Source organism: Phyllostomus hastatus, unplaced genomic scaffold, assembly GCF_019186645.2.
Source record: "Phyllostomus hastatus isolate PE091 unplaced genomic scaffold, TTU_PhHast_1.1 phas_scaffold_501, whole genome shotgun sequence".
Taxonomy (NCBI): domain Eukaryota; kingdom Metazoa; phylum Chordata; class Mammalia; order Chiroptera; family Phyllostomidae; genus Phyllostomus; species Phyllostomus hastatus.
Window position 1 is genome coordinate 26,563,495 of NW_025334033.1, and position 21,730 is coordinate 26,585,224.

The 21,730-nt window shown below is 47.9% G+C and overlaps 1 protein-coding gene across 6 annotated transcripts in view; it reads left to right on the plus strand.

Annotated features, from left to right (window-relative positions):
- The window catches only part of TLN2 (talin 2), a 409,742-nt gene that overhangs the window by 54,352 nt on the left and 333,660 nt on the right, over positions 1-21,730 (plus strand). For 2 of the 6 annotated variants that reach the window (XM_045822076.1, XM_045822086.1), the window contains exon 2: positions 16,551-16,639. The exons of 2 other annotated variants lie outside the window; for them this stretch is intronic. The gene's annotated coding sequence lies outside the window, so the exon portion shown is untranslated. Of the gene's footprint in view, positions 1-8,131; positions 8,153-10,647; positions 10,748-16,550; positions 16,640-21,730 lie in introns of those variants that run through there. 2 more of the 6 variants (XM_045822077.1, XM_045822078.1) reach the window with 2 other exon arrangements.

Below are 21,730 nucleotides of genomic sequence, written 5' to 3' on the forward strand. Positions count from 1 at the left end.
CAGGAGCCTCAGTGAGAACTTGGGGACCCCAGGTGGGCACGCCTTCATGGGATGTGGGATCATTTTTAGGTTTGGTTTTTAGGGGTGGAGTGTTCGGCAGGACCCTCAGAGCAAATGTTTCAAAAGTGGTGCTGCATGTGCCCCGCCTCTGTAGGACTTCAGCTTGACCCGGGGAAGGCGGGGCTTGGGCAGGACGGTGTTTAGTTAAGATTCGCCCTTCCGTTTGGCTTAGACCCTAGAAAGCTGGTTTCCTTTATTCAGCTCTTTGGAGAAAGAACGACCCAGGGTAGCCCAGTAAGGACTGGGCTCTGTGGGATAACCGTCTCGAGGAGATGGCTTCTAGAGCATTCTTCCCAGGGCCCTCCCTGCCTTCCTTTGACCATGTGGGATGGGCGTAGGGGCCGGGGAGGGGGGAGGGGAGAGAGAGCCTCTAGTATCTTACCTCCCTCCCCACCCCCCGCCGACCCCCCATTGCAGTCCCTGTACAAAGATTTACTCCCTGCTTCTGTTTTCCCAAGGGGCTGACAGGATCACACATGCTGGGGAAATACTTGACCTAGGAGTGGTGTGTGGGCAGTTATGTCTGTTACTAAGCACAAAGAGTTTGAGGAAAGGAGGGAGGAAAATAACTGTTTTTAAACAGAACAGCCTTATTCACTGCTCTGTTTTGAGGGTCTGTCATGGGCAAGGGCTTAAGGCACCTGTTGGGAGAAGCGCAGAGGCAGTGAGACCCTGACCCCACTGCAGGAGTTTGTGGTGAGATGGGGGACACAGAATCACCGTCCTTCTTAACCTGCAGGCCGGGAGAGGGGTCCCCAGCAGGGCAGGGAAAGTGATGGGGGCCTGGGAGTGCAGAGGGGTTCGTGGAAGGGCAGCTTCAGCTGAGCCTTGTGAGTTCTGCAAGACATCAGAAAGCAGACGGAGGCCCTCTGGGTGGGAGAGGCGAGGGAACACAGGCGAGAAGGTGGGGAGGCTCAGGGGGAGAAAATCGGGTAGCACAACAGTCGTGAAAAGACTGAGGATGCGAACTGGACAGGGTATGATTTTTAAATTTAATTTAATTTTTTTCTACTAGCTTAGTGTCAAGTTAGATGTCCGTTAACAAACTTCAAAAAAGAGCAGGCTGTACCTCCTGCCCCTGTACTTCAACTTCCGCCATTACCACTGCACCGGAAGGCCATTCTGAAAGGCCTCCAACAGCCCTTTGGGGGCCAGATAGCACGGCATGTCCGTATCCCAGGTGTCCATATCTGGGCTGTTTATCATCCTCTCCTCCTAACACCCTCTCTCTCTTTTGCCTCTGGGGTATACTACTGCACTGACCCACTGTCTCCAGCCACTGCTCCTTTTCTGCCATCCCTCCTGTCTCCTGCATGTATCTTCCTCCACCCTGGTCCAAGGGTGTTGTGGCTGGCACTCTGCTTTTCGGCAACTCCCTTGTCCATACCCATGCAGATAACCAAGCTGCTGGGGATTAGGATTCTGCTGTTGTGAGCCCCTGAAACGTAGAGAACTGAAGGTCATTCCACAAATATGTTACGCACCCACTGGATGCAAGCTTCTGGGGGAGACAAACACCAGCAGCCTGGGGTCACCCATTCAACACCCGCTTCCCCCCAGCCTTCTGTTTCCAGGGGGCCCTATCCTTGAAGAAAGCTCTGAATGACACCTAAACATCTAAGAAGACTAAAATCCTGCTTGTCCTTTTCTATAACTTCAAACTATGTCCCTTGGCCTCCCTCATACTCCCTGGTAACTTGATGGGAGATTCAGAGCATCTCATTGGATTTCTGGAGCTGCAGCAGCTTCAGCCACGCTGGAGGCGGATATGCTCTTGAGTGGATCGTCGCCTTGGGTCAGAAGGCAGGGTTGAGCCCGAGGGATTTGTGTGTTCTCTGGGTCTGCATCTTGCACAGGCAACTCTGCATTTGACACCCCTGTTACATAGCCAGTGCCTGGAAACCCTGAAACTATTCCTGGTATTCATAATTCACATCGGGTAGGCTTAGGTGGTATTTATAGCACTCCCCAAGACGAGTTATTGCCAAAGGAGGTAGTGACACTTATCAGGTGCAGTGTAGGAGACTCAGGGCTGAGCACACGCTTCTTCTGGCTAATTTTAGATTCCCAGTGTTGGGGATGGGAATGAGGGCTTATCACATAGTCAGTATGCTTTCAGAGGCTCTGATCTCCCTGGGAGACCGAAGGGACAGACATTTATGGCCATTTCTATTGCTAGGGCTTGGCATTGCCCCAGGTTATTGTTGGGGACATTGTCTCACTGCCCAAGTTCTCTCTGGCTATGTCCCCTCCCGCTGTCCTCTGTCAGGGAAGAGGGAATACAGGGGCCCTTGACACTCTAGCATTAGGTCACGAGGCTGTGGGATGGGGGTGCGGGTGGGAGATGATTCGAAGCCGTGTCTCATGCCTTTCAAACTAGGTGTTATAACCTATGAATGTTTGACACGCTGTTTAGCCTGCCCATGGCACTGCCTGCCCTTGGTAGTGGGGGATCTCCTTGGGGTTTCCTGGAGATTTTTGAGCTGCAAATTCTTCAAGGCAGAGGAGCTGGGCCCCGTCTTCCTTGGGGGTTAGGGCTTGCTGGCAGAAGAGCCTTTCCAAATGACCTGCCTCCCTGGGATGACGGCTCTCTGCCCAGGGAGTTCCTGCCACCACCAAGGTCTGTGGAGCGTGGTGTGGGGGAGCTGGCTGGTTTGTGTTGGCATTTTCCGTTGTCTGTGAATGATAAAGCCGTGACAAGCTGAGGGACTTGACAGAGGGAGGCTGTGCGGGCGGGTTCCTGCACCTCTGTGGGGCCGGTTGCCAGGGGAAGGAGCCCTGGGCTGGTTCGGGGGAAGACGGCCAAGTCACTGCTTGGCTTCAGGCAGTTCTGCCTCGTTTGTCACTTGCTGCTTGAAGCACCCAGGATAGATTCCTGTTCTTTTCCTTTATGTGGCTTGTAGTTATTCTGCTATCTGTCCTGGTATAAATAGCTATAGTTGGGAAACAGGTCTACCAGAAAGTTGGAAAAAAATGTTTTTCTCAAATGAGGGTGAGTGACAGTCATGTCTGACCCACTGTCCCTCACCAGCTGTTGTCGGACCTCCGCTTCCTTCTCTTGGGACTTGGAAACGTTCACATGAGGCAACAATGGTGCCTTTATTGGCGGGCAGCTCCAATGGCGATGTGGCTGCACCGGCATCGCCATTGGAGCGGGGGCTTGTGGAGGGATGGGGACAGGGGACAAAGCTTGCTCTTGTGCCTGGGTCTTTATCCAGTTTGTCTCCATTCTGAGGATCAGGCAGGGTCACCCCGCTGCCTCCTCCCCCCGCCCCCATTCCTTGAGATGGATATTACAAGTGACAAATCTGTAATCTCTTATACGTTGGGATCCTGGGTCCTTCTGTGATTCTAACTCCTTCTGAGTTGACCCTAATGAGAAACGGCACACTTATTAATTGTCCGTAAAGGGACGGGTCTAGTTGGTCCTGGGTTTTCTGTACCATTCCTGGAGCGTCTCCCAATCCTCTATAGATTCATCCTATCTGTCCTTTTGTCCATGGACATTTGGGTAGTTTCCAGATTCTGGCTCTTATAAATAAAACCAACCTGGTTCTTCCTGTACATGCCTTTTGACGTGGGTGGGTTTATAGTAGTATTTCAGATACATTTTGATTTCATTTTCCTCATACATTCATTTCAGTAAACAGTAACTAGGATCCACTGTGGAACAAGCTTTGCTCCAGCCTTGGAGTGGCGGCAAGGGGCAAGAGGAGCAAGGCTGGGTGTGGGGAGAGTGCCAGAGAGTTGAGGGAGGGGGGCAACTATTTCCAATGGGTCTTTAAAGAGGCTACATTTAAACAGACTTACAGGATGAAAGCCAGACAGCCAGGCGAGCAGCCTTGGGGAGGAGTACTCTGTGCAGAGGACAGACCACGGGCAGAAGCTCTGATGGTGGCTGCGGCTGGCTTGAGGGTAGCCTGGTCAGCACGGACAAGTCCAAGGGTTGGTTAGACCCTCCCTACCCTAGCTAATGAAGAAGTGGCCTGAGATACTTTTCTTCGTAGGGCTCACAAGCCAGAAGCGAGGGTAGTGTTCTGTTTCCTAAATGGCACTAATGATGGAAGAAGGAGTGCTGCAGTGGACTGTTTCACAGGAGTCCCCGGGAGAGGACCAGGTGGTGTGCTCTGTGTTTTAGCTCTGTGCTGCCCACAGCTGGCTCTTGGCCTCTGGAAAGGCCTATGAGGTCCAGTTCAGAGAAGTCATGGAGTCTGTGGTCAGCTCGTGTTGTTAAGGCCTTTTGTTTGGGAAACCAGCACTGCCCATTGGGTTCCTAGTGTTTAGCCAGCGACTCATCTTCCCAGACTTCAGGGTCCAGCTTCCTAGCCTGGGAAATCACCAGGTATTGATGATAGAGAGGTGTCATGCCTCAGGGGTACAGATGGGTAGGCTGGTTCTGTAGGCTGAATAATGAGAGAGCTTGCAGGAAGAAAGGGCCATGAGCCACGGGTGTGGCTCTTGCCAGCTGCTCCAGGCCTCCCTTCCCGGGCTGACAGTTACAAAGCCAGCTTGGTGCAAGGCTCTGGTGGGAATGGGGACCGCGTGAAGGCTGCAGGCTGGACAGCATCCTCTGGTGACTTCTCTTTCTTGCATTGCCTTGTGTCTCCTCTTTAATTAAAATGCCCTTGTTAGGAAATCTAGCTCCGGTGAAAAGCTATCCTGACCACAGAGCAGCCGCCCCCGTGAGGAGGGAGGATGTGGAAGGAGACACTAAAACAACTTCAGACTCCCAAGAGTTCCCTTTGTGTCCTACAGTTTGGCTGATGGCTGTGGCCAGAGCCCTGTGGCCGGTTGGAGTACTGATTCCCCTTCAAAACAGGGCCACCTCTTGCCTTTCTCCCAGCCCCGTGGCGCTGGGTAACCCTTTTCTGAACTTTGTGGATGTTTTTGTAGCATTTCTTTCCACTCCTGTTATTAGTGCGTAAGGAAGATAAAAGGCTCTTCTGTATTTAATAAACTACTGAAAACTGCCCTCCTTTTGGAGCAGGGCTGCAGCTACCCACTGACGTCCCTCTCGCTGACCCCGCCTCTGGTGGCCCAAACGGTGTGTGACGCTTTCTGGTATTCCCCCCAGGATCCCTTCCTTTGTTTTTGTTTTTTTTTCTCCCTTCCTTCAAAAATCAAATTACAGATCTGTTTTTTCGATGTGGGTGCTAAGAATCAGGGTTATTAATTTACAGGTCCTGTGAGTACCAGCAGTCACCCCCTGGCCTGCTGGCCTCTCGTGGCTTTTTCTGCCACTGGGCTCGCTGCCTCGGTCACGCTCCCTGCCAGTGCTGCTCACGGTTGGCTGGCACACAGCACTTAGCTGCTGAATAAAAAAAGCCTCCAACTGTCCTAAGAGTGCTCTCTCCCCTTCTCATGCAAATCTGTATTTCCTGGTGCTGCTTTCCTTGCAAATATGAAATTAAATAGAGAGCAAAGTTTGCTTCATGGGGAGCATGGTCACCTCCAGGGAGGTACCTTTTTATCCTTGTTACTTTTTGTTAATGTGATTTAACCAAATTTTAAGAGTTGTCTGTATTTGACTATATTTTAAGGTACATCTGACTTGGAAGATGTGATTAGCTAGAAGTGTTCTTTGAGCCATTAGGGAGCCCAGATACTTCTATTTGCTATTTAAGTAATTACAGATTGGGTGTTATGGAGGACCACTTTTATTCTTAGCAGCCAAATATCAAGCATTCTTGGAAGGTCTGATGAAATGCTCATTTTAAATGCAAATTCTTCACACAGTGAGAAGGAAAATGGAATTGTTCTGGCTCCCAGCACTGGAGCTCACTCTGCATTTTTGCCATTCCTCTGACTGCCAAGGGGAGGGCTCCTGACTAAATCCTTCAGCATCTTTATTAGGATTTCAGATTTGTGCTTGCTGAGAGGAAGCCTTGCCCCAGGACATTAACCCTCTGCTGCCCTCTGTAGAGTTTTCACTAATGACCTTTGGATTTCCTTTCTCGTTTGCTTGACAGATGCACTGGGAAACTTGCAAGTGGGTGGTGGTGTATTTTTTTGGTTTTGTTTTTTTTTGAGGCAAATGAAATGTGTTCTTCGTGGGAGTATGTGTTGTTGCCTTTAGTCTTCCCTCTCATTTCTGTTTTAGGTGTCTTCACCCACTTTGCCCATTAACCAACTGCTCTGTCCTAACTGCCTAGGATGCGGAGAAGCCATGGCCCTGTGTATAGTGCAGACAATGGGATTCCTATGCAGTGTGGCTGGGCAAGTGGTTCCTGTTCTTGGAAAGAGAGGCAGAGGCAGAGACAGAGACAGAGAGAGTCAGAGAGACTGAAAGCGTGCAAAGCAATGATGAACTGATGGAGGACTTTGAGTTGTCAATCTTCTCCCCCAGGCAGACAAGTTACTTTTCCTTAAAGTGAGAATTTTACTTGTAAAGTAACTCCTGTGTTCTGTGGCTGGAGAGACCGTTGGGTTGTATATGGAGGGGCTCAGCCTCTGAGCTAAGCTGGTCGTTTTCATGGCAGCTGTGAACACAGCTGGAGCTGGGAGAGCAGGCTTCGGGATGGCACGGTGGTAGTGGGTGTTCTCTACCCGTGGAACTACAGTTTGAACACTGAGTCCCCTCCGAAGCTGGGGTGGTGAGCTGCTTTATGGTTGCCACATATTACAAAAATGCAAAAACCTTATACAGTAGCCATGGGGGATGTGTTCCAAGACCCCTAGTGGATGCCTGCAACAAGGAATGGTACTGAGCCCCTGTATATAGTATGGTTTTTCCTATGCGTGCATGCCTGCAATAAAGCTTAACTTACAAATTAGGCACAGTAAGAGACCTGACAACATTAAATATTAATAAAAATAGAACAGTTAAAACAATATACTGTAATACGAGTTATGTGAAATGTGGACTCTCTCCCAAAATATCTGGAATTTCCCACTTACTGTTATTTATTGGGCTGCGGTTGGCTGCAGACGAAGGAGAGGGAAACCGCGGGGGCGGGGGCGGGAGTACCGTCCAGAACTGAGCGCGGTTGTCAGTCACGCTGCTTTTCTACAGTGTTATTGTGACGATGCCCTTTCTTCTTTTTGCTTGTGTATTTTTGCATAGCAGAATGTAGAATTCAAAGCGAAGTTTCCATTTCCGTCCTGAGTTTGTTGATTGCACAGAATCAGTTTAGGGTTGGGAGAAGATCCTAAATCCAGGAACGCTCTGCTTTTCATTTTTGCAAACTGGGTGGTCGCTGGGGGTATTTTTGGTGGTGATGATGTGCAGAGACAAGTTGCTTTCAGCATCGCTCCTCCTGCCAGTGGAAATGTGACAGGGCTGCGAAGACTGGTGGGAGGTGCCCTGGTCTCGGGTGCCGGGGTCAGAGACAGTAGCCCCAACACGCTGGACAGCTCTGAGTCGTGGTGGAATCCAGTTTAGAGGTTGCCAACTCTCTGGAGCAGGCCTTCCGCTCTGTTTGGTCACAGGGAACCAGAGACCCAGGAATTTGGGTGCTCTGTCTAGACAAAGAATTAGGACTCATGACTTTGCCCCAACTTCCTTCCTGAATTTCGGGTCAGGGTTGTTGGTCTTGGCACCATTGACACTTTGGGCTGGGTGATTCTCTGTGGTGGGGACTGTCCTGTGCATCAGATGTTGAGCACCATCCCTGGCCTCTCCATCCTCTTGAGGCCAGGAGCATCAACCCTTCCTTCGGCTGTGACAGCCAAAAATGTCCCCAGATTGTGCCACATGTCCTCTGAGGAGGGAAAAATTGCTCCCTGTAGAGAACCACGGCTTTAGAGGAATATGATGTCCCTTGGGACTTAAAAACACAACTTTATATTAGCATGGCCCCTTGCCCCTTTTGCTTTGAAATAGGAGCTATACAGCTAAACAGTGTTTACTACATTTTTATAATAGATAACGCTGACCAAAGGCCACTTATAGGAAAGTGGTCAACATAGTACTGAGTTGAATTGCGTTTAGGATAACAGCTTTCCCTTGAGTAGATTTGATTTTGGTTTTCCTTTTAGATTTTGGATGCTGATGACTTGCCTCCACTAAGCAGCTTATACTTTCAATTTTAGCCAGTGGGTGAGAAGTCAAAATACTCCAAAGGCCAAGGAGATTCTGGCAATATGAAACCAGGTAAGAATCAGGTTCCCATTTTGTGAACCTTGTGTTAAGCTCGGAAGAGAACACTCATCAGCTTAAACCTAGAGGAATGGTACTGAGCAGATGTGTGGGCAGATTTTAAAGTGGACTATGGCCTTCTGAGATAGGAGTGGCAATGAACTGATGCAGGCAAAGGGGTAAAAAGTCCCAGACTTTTTGAGAAGCCGGAGCCTGGGCCTGCCTCCAACTCCTTGGGTAAAGTCACCAACCAGTCGGAGGGTGGATTTCTCCTCTGTAGGAGGACGGGCAGAGCCAAGACCCCTGCTTCCTGAACAGGGGTGAAGTGCTGGGTGGTAAACCTGGACCAACCCAAGACTCCCTTTGGAGCCTTAATTTCACTCAGGCAATTTGGAAGACAAAACTTATTTTAGTATGAAAGTATGCACATATTGAGTAAGTGTAAAGTTTGCATGCTAATTTAATATAAGGTAGAACTTCATAAATAAAAGAGGGAAACCTCATGCTTGCTGTGAATGGCTCCCCAATGCCAGGTGGCCCACCCTCTTCTGTCTGGTGGGATTCTGGCAGGAGCGTTTGATAATTGAGGAGCCTGGGGAGCTCCAAAGTTCCTTTTACTTCTAAGATTTCTTCTTGGAGCAAAAAACACCCATCTTTGGTATAGAATTTTGGATAACTTTACACACCCATCATCACCAGAGAGGACCTTAGGAAGAATGAACAATAACTATAAAGTTTGTCTAGGCTTTAAGAATTCAGGTACTTTAAGTTTTTCTCCCTTCTTTTGGTTTATGTGGGAAAGCTTTTGACTTCCATCCTGGAGTGAGTCTACAACCAAAATGAAAGAGGGCGAGTCTCCTGCTGTTGTGGGACCCTCAGGGCTTATGCATGTTATCTAAGAATTTACCTGATCTAAGGCATGTGCCGGAGGAGATGGCATGCTGACTTAAATGTCTCTGAGATGCCCCACCACAGAATGGTGACAAGGGGCCTGGTCCATGGGGTCAGTATTACCCCATGGGGTTGAAACTACTGACATCCCTGTAACAGCTGGGATTTACTTAGCTGGGGATATTAAGACACTTCATCCAGTCAATTTTTGTTTCTGAAATTATTTGATGTTGCAGAGGAGTTTCTTTTTTATGTTAATGTTCGTGACAGCTCTTTAGAAACTGATGTCATGGGCTTCAGATGGGCCGCGTCCTCGTGCTGTCTGGTTTCTGGGGAAAAATAAGGCCAAGCCAAAAAACCAATAAAGTCATTGTTGAGGGAACGGGCCCTATTGCCATTTGTCAGCATCAACTTTGGTGAGGCAACTTTACTATATGATGTTATGAAGATAATTTATAATGTTTCATGAAAGCAGGAATGGGTAATAGTGGGGTTTTTCTTTGTCTTTTCTTGGCATGCCATTGAAACAGAGCTTGGACCAAATGAGAAACATTTGTGTTTGGGGAAAAAGAAAAAGATTCCAGAGGCTTCTTGACTGGGGTCAAATACTGCTTCCTTGTTTTATTTGGAGCATGTAAGCAGACTTATCTGGGACGAGCATTAACCACACCGCCATGTCTATCTGCTCATAGGCAAATGCATTTTCCGACCTTAGAGAATTGTCTTAATTCTAGACCCACATAACATAAGCAATGAATCAGAAGAAAAAGCGTATGGGCTGATCTGCCTCAAAAGAAATGTATGGCTTTAGAGTAAATTTAGAAATTCGGTTCCTTTGACAATGGTGCTTCTCCAGAAGCTGCTTCCTTCATAAAGAAAAGTGAGCCTGCGTGTTCTGAGGTCGCGCACTTTTTCCGCTGGTCCCAGAGGAGTGCGCGGTTTGCTGAGGAAGTCTAGTTGTTTGGCCCCTGGGAAATGGAGTCTGACAAATGGGCTGATGTGATGGAATACTTCTGTTGGTGGAGCGTGCCAAAAACAAAACAAAACCCCAAACAAACAAAACAACATACAAACAAAAACACAACAAAAATGTGTTCTTTGTTCAGGCTGCTTGTGTGCTTGATTTGATTCTAGAATTGGTACCCAGAGAGCTACCCCGCAAGAACTTTGAAACACTAAGGCATAGCATTTCATAGGTGTTTGCGACCTCACTGTTGCCAAGGCTTATTTGGGTGCCGTGCATAGGGTACAAAGATAAAGGTGGTGGGACCCTTGCTTGCGGGAAGCTCAGCTTAGGGGTAGTGAGAGGCACACAGAAGCTTAACTCGCAGTGGGACAAAGGCTCTGGGCATGTATGGGAAGGAAAGACTAATTTTGGTTGGGAGGATCAGAGGAGTTATCTTGGGGGCTGGACCGTGTGATCTGGTTCCTGAAAGCGGAGATTTATATTAGAGGAGGAGTTGGGCTTTCCCGGGAGGAGTGACTTGGGCACAGACTCCACAGTGGGTGAGTGGAAGACAGGATGTGGTGGGGTGGGGAGAATCCCAGACACACTCTTGGGACCGGGCTGTGGTTCGTGGCTGTGTGTGTCTCTGGGAAGAGGCTGAGTCAGGGAAATCAGTGGGGGCCTCATTGTGCAGGGCCTCATCTCCTGAGGGAAGAAATTAGAACCATGTCCTGAACGCAGTGGAGGAGAAAGGAAGCAGAAAAGGCAGAACTGTAAGTAGCACAGAAAGGCACGAGAAGAAAGCAAACTCCTTTGAGTCTAACTCCCCGTCTTTCTGCTGCTGTCAGGCTGATGGATGGGGGAAGCTGGGCAGCTTATGTGGGCTGGACCTTAGGGAAGACTGATATATGTATATATATCTTTACTACAGAATGTGAAATATCTTTATTCTTGAATGTGCAATCATAGAGTTATGCTGGTCTCGGGAAAAGGTCCAATCACACCCTTCCTTCTCTCCAGTCTCTATTACTTGTTTTCATTACTTGCAAAGTCCTCTGTAAAGAACCATCTTTCACCATCTTCTCACGTGTTGCTTACCATGGATTGACTGGATGTCCTCTGTGAGGTGCAGGGGTGCAGAAAGGGAAGACCTTGCTCTCCAGGAGCTCCAGGCCGAGACAGATGAGAGAAGAAAGGATTCCAGGACAGGGCGAAAAGGGAGGTGGCGGGGGTTTCCCAGCAGAGGGAAGGACAGCAGGAGAGCTGCGTCGGGGACGCTGGCCAGGGTAGCGGCTGTATCGCCCAGCTGTGGCAGGTCAGGCAGGTTAGCACTTACTTAAATATTTCCTACCTTCACATGTGACTTAAAGTTTCTTTGAAACAGCATAGTCTCTAAGTATGGCAAGTATATTTTTAAAATTGCACTTCACCCCCAACCGCCACTCCAGAAGCAGTTTAGAACAGAACACAGACCACCTTACTGTTTTGAAGTGATTCAAGGGAGGCTTAATCTGTGTATATCAAGTATGTGCCTATAGAATAAATTAATAATGCCCTGGAAATACTTTTTTTACTATTTAAAAAATGTATGTAGTTGCTGTTGGGATTAATTAAAAATTAATTCTTTTAAGAGCTTTTTAAAAACAGGTTCTATTTATTTATTTTTAAATGGGAAGGGAGAGGGAGAAAGAGAAACATCAGTGTGTGGTTGCTTCTCATATGCCCTGCTGTGGGGGGTACCTGGCCTGCAACCCAGGCATGTGCCCTGATTGGAAATCAAACCAGCGACCCTTTGGTTCGCAGGCTGGCACTCAACCTACTGTGTCACACCAGCCAGGACATCATTTAAGAGCTTTTTTGTCTTGATACTGTCTCTCAGGATACCAGAAGTACCACTATCGTGTGTATGTTTTGGGGCTGGTGGCAGTGGGGAGTGGGTGTCTGCAAAACTTTCCGACCTTAAAAGCTACCACCGTTTTCCTCTCCCGGCACTTAGCTCAGAGCCTGTACCTCTGTGAATAACGAATAAATGAAGTGGGGCGAATGATCAGGGGAGCAGGAGCAGAGCTACCTACAGAGCTCAGTGATGCATCCCATCCGCCCCTTCAGGACTGCATTGCACACCTGCCCCCATTGCATTGGTGTGGGTAATGGTGGGAGAGGCGCCATGTGGCCTGGGGCTTGTGGGCTTTTCCTGCTTGTGTTCTCCCAGGCGTGTGAGAATCTCTAGGAATTAAAATGTAACACAGTCCAGTGCCCCTGAGATCCAGGCCTGTTATTGGAGGGCCCACTTTTAGTCCCAGCCCAGGCCCTTGATTTAAAGGAACTAGCTTTAGGACACAGTGACCAGTGTGCCCTGAGGATAAGCCAGGATTGCACTTCTCACAGGGAGTTTCGGCCTCCTCCTTGGCTGAGGAGCTCTGTCTGTAGATTGTCTGGGTTAAACATCAAAACCTACCTCTTGAGTCTATTTCCTGGCTTGGCCATCCTCCCAAATGGGTCCCATAGGGTGGAAACAGTGACTGTGCCTGTAAGCGAGCACTCCGAATTTGAGAAGGATCCCACTTGGGCCAGTCTCAGTGGGAAAGGGACATGAGATCATTTTGTTCCCATGTTAGTTTTTGAAACCCTTTGTCCTTCTGGAGTTGGCAGGCCTTTACTTTTTTCCTGAGCTCTTACTGTTGGTTTCCCTGTAAGCTATTGTTTTGAGTCGATCAAAAAGAATGTTGGGCTTGCATGTGCATGCATACACTCCTGTGAAAGCTCACAGACACACACTCACACACACGCACATGCACACGCACATGCACACGCACATGCACACGCACACACACAGAGCCATGCCCATCTTGAACATAGTAGAGGTGGCAGTATCCAGTGGGATGTTTTACTTTTGATGGTAACTCATTAGAGAGCGAATCTATATTCTTAATTTGGCTTTTGCTTGTTTTTTTTAACCTGAGAGTCACATTAGAGTTGAAGAGACTATTAACACGAGATAAGGGACTGCAGTATTTCCTTTATGTACCCCACAGTGCTGCGTGTCAGCCCTGCACAGGGCATGGGTGCAGGCTATCCGAAACCAGGTTAAAATGTTGTTTCATGTCCTGGTGTCAATGTTTGGCTATTGTAACTAAAAACAAAAATGACAGCTTTGTCTGCTAGTGAGATTATAAAAAAGGGTTCTTTTCCCTAATAACTTGGCATGTTCTTGCAAAAAATTATTAGGAAAGAAAACTACTTTCTTATTTGGTCAAGATAATACTGGTAAGTATGTGTCAAGGGCTAGGAATTGAGACATACACTGGTCATGTCTCCATACACTTCAGCTGTTTTTCTGTCCAGCGGATGACTTGACCAGTTACCGAAGAGCAGAATTTCCTCGGAGAAGGCTGTGACCAGGCACCTGAAAGAGAAGATGTAAGGAGCTCCAGCCTGTATCCACCTGAGGAAAGGGATGCCCAGACATTCTTCTGAACCCTGCAGAAGTATCTGGGCCTTTGCTCCTTTCTTAGCTCTTTAGGAATACATACTGACTATTGTTCATGGTAACAGAATGTGCCAGAGGAAATAGGCCTGCAGGGCGTGTAAGAGGAAAGACCAATGGGTTTGTGAAACCTAACACCAGCTTTTCCCAGAGGGACCGGCAGTGTCAGAGGTCACTGTGGCCTCAGCCCAGAGCACAGGACTGTCCCAGGGCGTGGACTTTTAAGTGAAATGTATTTATAGACGGAGCCTCTGGGGCCAGAACTTGGTTCACTGTCAGGCCACACCCCTTGACCAGCATGGGACTCACTCCACAGGGTTATTGGTGTTCTTAAACCGGAGCGGAGAACTCCGGGAGGTCACTGACATGAATCTGTCATTTGTCATAATTGCTGTACTCCGACATACATATAGAAGAGTCTATAAAATGTACAGGTATAATTCAAAGAGCTTAAAAAGAACATTTTTGAAGCCAACAACCAGATTAAGAAATCAACACGATGAATACCTGGAATACCTTAGAACAGTGGCTCCCAACCTTTTTTGGCACCAGGGACAGGTTGCATGGAAGACCATTTTTCCATGGATGGTGGGGAGACAGGAGGCAGAGCTCAGGCAGTAAAGGGAGCAAGCTTCACTGGCTTGCCTGCCGCTCACCTCCTGCTGTGCGGCCTGGTTCCTAATAAGCCTCGGACCAGTACCAGTCTGTGGCCTGGGGGTTGGGGACCCCTGCCTTAGAAGCTCCCTCTTCCTCTCAGAGGTGACAAGTGTCTCAACTTTTTGTTTTAGCCAGTTCTTGCTTTTCTTATTACCTATGTATGCATTCCTAAAGAATGTGTAATTTTTAAGTTTTGGAAATTGAGTATCAAGTACAGTCATAGCTTTGGGAAGGTCCCTGTTGAAACTGTTCCACAAAGGATCCCAGGAGAAGCAGAGGGCTCCCAAACAGTTGTTAGAATTGCTGGGGCAGAATCATACTCTTCCACACAGTGCTGCAGAAAGGCCATTTTTCTCACTGGTCCCTGCCCTTGGGTATCACTTTGTAAATGGGGTTGCCATGCACAACACCATTTGCAAAGGGGGTGTAGAAAGTTCAGAGGGAGAGAGAGAGGGAGAGAGAGAGGGAGAGAGAGAGGGAAAGAGAGAGTTACAAAAGGGGATTCCTTGTAACATTTTAATTAAGCAGGGGTCCTTAACCAGAGGCATAGAGAGAAATTTCAGGGGGCTCACAACCCTTTGAAACCGAAGGCATTTCATTCTTTGAGGGGGAAAAACAGTCCATCATATTTCCAGAGGAGTTTGTGGACCCTCCTTCCCCATTAGGATAAGGAGTAACGTGGCCATTGTGGTGGATTGTGTTTGTTTTTAAATGAATCCTGGGGTTGTTGGAGATTTCTTGTTGTGTGTTGCGTCTGCTTGAGTGTGAGTCTGTGTTGGCTTTGTACATTTGAGTATGCTGAACTGTTGTAAGGGCGTATGAGCAGTGAGTCGTACACACATGGATTGTCCAGGGTGGAATCCTTGGTTATGCTGTGGGTGGCCTGACAGGCTTCGAGTTTTCTCGGAAACCTCCATCTCCTTCTCCTAACCCAGAGTAACTAGAATGCTAAACTGGAAGAAAAAATTGGAATGGTTGTATTTTCAAAACAAATGACCTCATTGCCTAAATTCCACTTTATGAAATTCCACTTGATGCAAAAGAAACCCTTTTGCTTTATAAATAATAATAGATCTTTGGGGAAACAGATCCAAATGGCCATTTAGTGAGGGTGGAGACAGATTTGTCATTGCTGAAGCTAATTCCTTAGAAACAAAATACAACTATTGTTACACCAACCTCATAATTATTTCCTAAGAGATATGGCAATTTAAATTTATAATGACTGACATTCACTTCTGCAAAGTAGGCGGGTAATTATGCTTTGCATAAGCTGACTTAATGTGAGGTACTTGCAGCTTTGTAAGGGCAGTTTGGAATTCTGTAGCTGAGAGACACCTGATTTTATCCCACCCACATTCTTTGCAGGTGAGTGGACCGAGGGGTCTGTAAGGTTAGGCGTGATGTGCCCAAGGTCCCTTCGACTTGTCAGAGTCAGCTGGAACTGGGATCCCAGAGGAAGAGGCACAGCTATTTAGATAATTATGATTTAAATATATACTTAGGTGAAGATTAGTTTTAAAAAACTATAATCAGAAGACACTTCCTAGAGAATTAGCATTTTGATCATCTATTTCATTTTAACAAAATGACCCTTGACAACTTGCTCAGCCCTTGACAACACTCTCTTTGAAAGGTACTGCTTCCGGGAGGGTTCTGGGCTCCAGAGACTGTGACCCTCACACATGGAAAAGCAGCTTTCTTTTTAGTTCTGTGCTGTTCTTTATATCTCAAAAATTCACAGGTTTTAGGTCTTCAGGTTCTTCTCAAAATTTATTAGATCTTCTTGTACTCAAGTGTGAGCAGTTCTGGGGTTTTGTTTTTGCTTTTTAAAAATTTTGTTTTTGAAGAAAACCAGGAGGTTCAGTTTGGCTGTGGAATGTCCTTGGGGATTGAGGAGAAAGAACTAGGGGAATGGTTGCAATGCGGCGCTGCAGGCTTCTGGTCTCTTCCCCTCAGCTAAGAGCCAGACAGAATGAGAATAACATTTATTGGGAAACTGAGTGTTATTAAGGAAGGTAATTTACAGGTAAATTTAAGCTTTATAGCCTTGGTCCTGTAAGTCCATTCCTGAACTTGCCATTACTCGCTGCTGACTGTGGACAAGGCCTGTTTTCTTTCTGAGCCTTGGTTTTCCACATCTGTAAAGAGCGGGGTCGGGCCGATGCTCTCCAAGGGCTCTTTGCAGCCGTGTGTCTGGACTCTGCGTTGTGGGATTCTCCGAGAGAGAGGCTGCCTGGAGCTGCTGGCAGCGGGATGGTGCCTCTCCGGAGCCATGCCACCACCCAGCACTCCAAGACTGTTTGCCCCACACGAACATTTTTTCCTCACCCTCTCTGTAAGCCAGGGTCACTCAGTGTCGGGAGAGTGTCGCTCACTTGCCGACGTGGCCACCTGCACTGATGATACCTGTCATTTCTCTTCTTTGCCAGTGTGCTGCTACAGGGTAACATCTGGACTGGGCTCCTGGACTCGTGGATGCTTGGCTCTCCACCGTTCCTGGATTGACTAGTCGACAGCAGTGAGTAAAGTCCACGTTTCTACCTTTCGAGCAACTGCAGACCAGTGGAATCTGAGGCCCGGAGGGGTTGTGGCCAGCAGTCACAAAGTCCACCCAGGACAGCTGATGGACTGCCTGTCTCTACAGCCAGCCTCCCTCATACTGAGCTCCAAGAGCCTTGGTGAGGCAGCTGAGACTTCAGACACAGCCTTTTTGTCCCCAGCAGTCATAATGGTCGTGGGGCCTTCTGAATCTGCCTCCGTGGCGTGCTTTGTCCTACTGGCAGAGGCAAACACAGCTCTCTATCTTTACTGGCCTATAGGAAAATTCTCTCTAGGGTGGCACCTGCAGGTGCTGTTCCCTCTGCCTGCTGTCCTCTTCTCCAGCATTCATCTAGTCTTATCCTAATGCAACCTCTCAGGCTGACCCCTTTTAGAGAGGCTTTGTCTGACGGCCTTCTTAGAAGACGTCTTCCTGCCAACTCCAGGTGTTCTCTTTCTCAGACCCTTGCTTGCATCTTTCTTTGCACTTAAAACAGGATAGGTGTCTTCAGTCACTTGGTAGATCACTCATTCATTCATTCATTCATTCAACCAATGAATATTTGAGCACTACCTGCCAGTGGCTAAGGTAGGCAGTTGATGCTGTCATGGACTTCCATGAAGAAAGGAAAAGATCAAGTAGAAACCTAAATAAACTATCACAACTATATCTGGGTAGACTTTGTTGTGAATACTCTAAACCAGTGTCATCTGGGGGTCTTGTTAAAATGCAGTTCCTGACTGGGTAGTCTGGGTGGGGCCTGAGATTCTGCATTTCTAACCAGCCGCAGGTGATACCCATGCCTCTGGGTTGTAGATCACACTCGGAGAAGGAAGGTCTAAGGTATTTGATGCATATGATACTTGGCCTTGAGTGTGACTCTTGGTAAACTGCCTGCAGTCTGTATCTGTGAAGCCACCCAGACACCCACTGGGATCCCGTCTGGCTTCAGTGGTGTGGGGCCGAGTGGTCAGGAACATGAGCCTGGCTGGAGAGTAGGGGAGCCTGTTACTCTCACCCGTGTCTGTGAGTTTGTACCTCATTATTGTTATTTTCGGTTGTGATTTTGCCAATGAAATCCTACCTTAAATAATGTGCCTTTTAGATTTATGAGATGAAATCCTGTGGGGGTCTCCACAGTGTGGCTATTCCATGTTAGTATTTCTAAAAAGACTGAAGGTGTTTTTTTTTTCCCCCTGGTTCTTCGGGTTCCCATGTCAGCTGGGCTAATGTAGCACTTGAGTAGGGTGTGGAGAAGGGAGGCCATGCTGGGGACTGACCACAGAAACCTCAGAGCGGGCCAAGCGAGAAGTTCAGGGCGACTTTGCCAGCAGAGTCTTGGGTCCAGGCTGGCCTGGGGCTGTTCCCTTGAGACACCCCGGTGTGGTTGTGGGCTCAGCACCACTGCGCTGCTGCAGGCAGACTTGTCAAAGGCTGTGTTTAGTTTTCACAAGGAGCCAACTGGATCCTCCACTTGAGCAGTTAACAGTTTTAGCAGCCATTTATAGAGTACTTAAGATGCACTAGGCACTGGGCAAAGTGCCTGTCACACGGTCCTGTGCTTCCAGCCTTCCCACAGCCCGGGAGCCAGGTTGTCACTGTTTTACACAGGGTGAGACTGAGGGCAGAGGTGAGGTAATTCGCCTGGGGCCGCACAGCAAGTAGGGCCTGGGTAAGGGATTTAGCCAGTCTGTTGGGCCCTGAGTCGCTGATTATTTCTGTTATTTTCTTCTATCTCTCTCCCTCCCCAATTATACCCCTGTGTGTCCACTCTAAAGGGTTGTTTCTATAGCACTTGAGCCCCTTGAATCAAGGGAAGATCCTGCTCAATGTGTGGACAGATGAACAGGAAAGAGGCAAGCATGTGTTTGTTGATTTGGAGGCCAGTTTCTCAACCCCCCTGCTGGCCTCTGCCAGCCCCCCAGGGGACAGCTCTCTGTGGGGACTGCGATGGCTGCCGGTGGGCCTCGGAGCCAGCGCTGCAGTCAGTCCTCGAAAGCTCACGGTGCAGCAGCAGAAGCTGAGGGGTCGGGCTGATTCAGGGTGTTCTGAAAACCGTTTTCTAGCCACTCTGTGGGATCAAAGACCATCAAAGACCATCTCCAAATAGCCTGTCTCTGCTCAGGGTTATTGTGTCTATTATGTATCGGATAGGCTGTTCTCATGCTTTATGGATTTTAGGTTTTCAATTAGGCCCCTTGATTTTGGCTTCATGTGTATTCTGAGCCACTCCACACTGAATGCAGAATTAAGTTGAAGCCACGTAGCCAGGCTTCCATGGCAAGGTATGCACTCCGCTCTTACATTTTAGGCAACGACAGGAACCATGCTATTACACTTGTATGCAAACTCTGTGTTACTAAATCCATGCCTGCACCTCCCCACTGGAGTGCTGGGATGGGCCCACCCACATAGGGATGGAACTGGGTCTTAAAAGCAACCCCTTCTTGCTTATTTAGGTTTACAGGGTTATGCTCGCTTTTTTATCCAGAGTCCAGGCTCCATAGCTAGTGGGAACTGGAGGCGCATCCCTGCTCTGTGGTGTATAACTTACGTCTTTGTGTGTGTTGACAAGTCTGTTTCTCATACAGGCATCAGTGACTAGTAGCTTCTATTTTCTGGACCTGTTTCCTCAACAGTGAAAGAAGGGAGATGATTTTGACTTAGAGTTGTTTTAGATATGACGCCTTTAGAGCACTGCGTACTCATTTTGGCCACTGATTCTTTGTTCCACCTGTGTCTGGCTGAATTCCCTCCAGTTGAGCTCTTTTCCCACGTCTGAAGCCAATTTCTCTGTAGAGGTGAATCCACTGAGGGGAAGGATTTTGCTTCATCCATCCCGTCCCCCAAGACCCAGCACTCAGCCGTGAGCCCAGACATTTGTTAAATGAACCCAGTGGTGTGATTTCCCTTCTTCCACTTGCCGCCCTAAAGTCAGCCTGTTTGGAGAGCAGCGGCTTTCAGGCACCGCTGGTGGGTCTCTGCAGAAACACAGGGGTGGCAACACTGGTAGGTTGGCCTGTGCAGCTAAGTCTTCACGCGTGAACTCATGGCGGGTGTTTCCCAGCTGCCTGCGGACTTCAGAAGCCCTCCTCTCTGGAGTCTTCTGTTATCTGCAGTCGTGGGAGAGAGCAAATGAAAGATGCTCTGTGAGTGTCTAAAAAAAGTACATTTTTTCCTATAACAAGTTTTGTTTGAATTTCTTTAAAATGTCTTTTCACTTTACAAAGTTATAAATGTAATTTAAAACCTGCTAATATTTAAAAAAAAGGAAGAGAAAGGATTTATAAAAGGGGAAAAGGAGTTTTCCACGTAATGTTCTCTACAATGGCTGTGTCTGCCAGGGCTCCCAGTCTTCCAGGGCCCCCAGGTTACAAGCCGCACTTGGGACTGACTGTCTCCTCTCCTTGCACCACACTGTACCTTTTTACCTTTTATCAGGATGAAACACACTTGAGCGTTCCAGGGACAGAGGCACGGGCGCCTTTCCCCTGAACAGTATTCAGATGCTTACTGTCTTGACATGCTTGTGGCCTCTGCCTCAAGGCAGAATCCTGTCAACCTCTGTCATTCAGAATGTCTCAGCCCTAGAACCAGCATTGCTCCCGGGGCAGTTGGGATGGAGGCCCCGGAGGATTCTGCCTGCAGCCTGGCCTATTCCAGCAAACTGGGATTCCGATCCATTTCATGACTTGTCTGCAGCTGTGGGTCCACGGTGACATCCAGTCACAATTCTTTCTCTTATTTGGGATCTGCAGAGGCATGTTTCTCTGTATTAAAAAAGAAAAGCCTAAAAAGCATGATTTCTAATTGAAGGAATGACTGGCTGGGAATTAGCCAGTTTTTATTGTCCCTTCTTACAGACAGGGCTCTTAACCTGGCTTAAGAACAATAAACTGTATTCACCCCATTTGCTTTTGCCAAAAAGGAAAAATGTTTCCAAGGTGGTATCAGGACTCTAAAAATAAAGTCCTCCTGACCCTTTGTATGTGAGAAAGCATGTTTTTTTCCCAACAAAAATAATATAGTGTCACAATGTTCTGTGTAACATATTTTTAAAAACTAGTATCACAGACATGGGTTCCATGCTAACACAAACCTAGCCCATATTGAAAGGCTGCACATTATTTCGTTGTATTGTTACATTTTTTTAACATGAAAAGTTACATTATGTAAGGCTTCATTTTCTTGTTGCTAGCTGGTCTTTTTCCCTCCCTTCACCTTATTCCTCCCTTCCCCTCCCCTCCCCTCTTCTTCTTTCCCCTTCTCTTTCCTCTTCCCTCTTTACCCCTTTCCCTTCTCCTTCTTGTAATATTGCAATGAGCAGTTTCATAATACTTATTTGTAGACCATGTAGGAATTTCTGTAGAATTTCAAGGTGAAAAGATGCACCTTTAAAAATCCACCTTTTACGTGATGATATAATTTATATTCCAAACAACTGTATGGTGACCCTCACTAGCACTGGATGTTGTTAATCTTTAAAATGTGTTAAAAATATAGCCATGCCAGGTCTGGGGTTCATAGGGCTTCAAACAAAGCTTCTGACCAGCAGGGGCTGCCAGGATAACCTTTCTAGTCTGTTGGTTCAGCCTTTAAGACTTATCACAGAACTTCAATGGACTTGGCCAGTTCTCTCCAAGGGCTCCTTGTCCTTCCTCCCTTCTCTTCTTGTTTAGGTCCAGCGGTGCTGACTTGTTAATAGATGCTCAGAAGCAATCACTTGTGCTCAAGCGCATGTGAGAGAGAAGATATGGGTCAGGATAGAGGCTGTTCCTTGCTGCCCATGGCCACCTCGGCCTCTCTTTCCAGTTCCCCTCCCTCCATTCTTGCTCAGAGGGAAGCTCCTTGGCACACTTGCTGCAGCCACGCCGCGCAGTCCATGGCTGGGGTCTCCCGGGCTCCCCAAATTACTGTGGCCTTTGTCAGAAGCCCTTTTCTTGAAGGCAGAGTCATGGTCCCTCTCTGTCACTTGGCAGGCATCTGTGGCAGATCTCGTATTTAACAAGAGCAGACGATGACAGGATGATAACGGGCTGATAAAATCCCCTGTGGAGTGAGCTTTGCTGA